Source organism: Kryptolebias marmoratus, linkage group LG9 (assembly GCF_001649575.2).
Source record: "Kryptolebias marmoratus isolate JLee-2015 linkage group LG9, ASM164957v2, whole genome shotgun sequence".
NCBI lineage: Eukaryota > Metazoa > Chordata > Actinopteri > Cyprinodontiformes > Rivulidae > Kryptolebias > Kryptolebias marmoratus.
In genome coordinates this window covers 1823128-1823534 of record NC_051438.1, presented here as the reverse complement: position 1 = coordinate 1823534, position 407 = coordinate 1823128, and positions in this window count along the sequence as shown.

The window sequence follows — 407 nt, the reverse complement described above, 5'->3', positions numbered from 1 at the left end:
GAACAAAATTTAATGGATATTTTAAACTTTTTTTAACAAATAAAAAACTGCAAAGTGGGGCGTGCAATATTAATCGGCCCCTTTACTTTCAGTTCAGCATACTCAGTCCAGAAGTTCAATGAGGATCTCTGAATGATCCAATATTATAGACTCCACCTGTGTGTAATAAAGTCTCCGTATAAATGCGCCTGCTCTGTGATAGTCGGGGTTGTGTTTAAATCTCAGAGAGCATGATGAAGACCAAGGAACACACCTGGCAGGTCCGAGATATTGTTGTGGAGAAGTTTAATGCCGGATTTGGATACAAAAAGATTTCCCAAGCTTTAAACATCTCAAGGAGCACTGTGCAAGCGATCATATTGAAATGGAAGGAGTATCAGACCACTACAAATCTACCAAGACCCGGC